Here is a 441-nt window from a genome sequence, read left to right as displayed (position 1 = left end):
GCAGATGTTGTTAAAATATTCTTTTAATTTTTAATGCATATACTTTATTCATATTCTATGTACGTTAACTTACCTTGAAAAACGGGTAATAATAAATATTTAAATAATAAATTAAAAATAATAAATATTTCCCAATAATTATCCTATGATTTCGTTTTTGTTACAATCGACACCATGCGTGTTACAATTGACACCGATTTGTAACATCTCGATCAATATTTTATTTTAATTACTAATAATAATATGAGTAATTTTTTGGAACTTATATCGCTGCAATCACGTAGACAGATGATCAATAAACTCAGGAAAAAATCTTCCGGTCAAAAATATGGAATATTGATCGAAAAATAAAATGTTTTGTAAAAATTGTTACAATTGACACCGGCCTCCCCTACACGCTCTTGTCAAACAGATTTTGTGTGTGTATATATATATATATAT

Source organism: Wasmannia auropunctata, unplaced genomic scaffold, assembly GCF_000956235.1.
Source record: "Wasmannia auropunctata unplaced genomic scaffold, wasmannia.A_1.0 LD336076.1, whole genome shotgun sequence".
Lineage (NCBI taxonomy): Eukaryota > Metazoa > Arthropoda > Insecta > Hymenoptera > Formicidae > Wasmannia > Wasmannia auropunctata.
Note: the sequence above shows the minus strand (reverse complement) of the source record.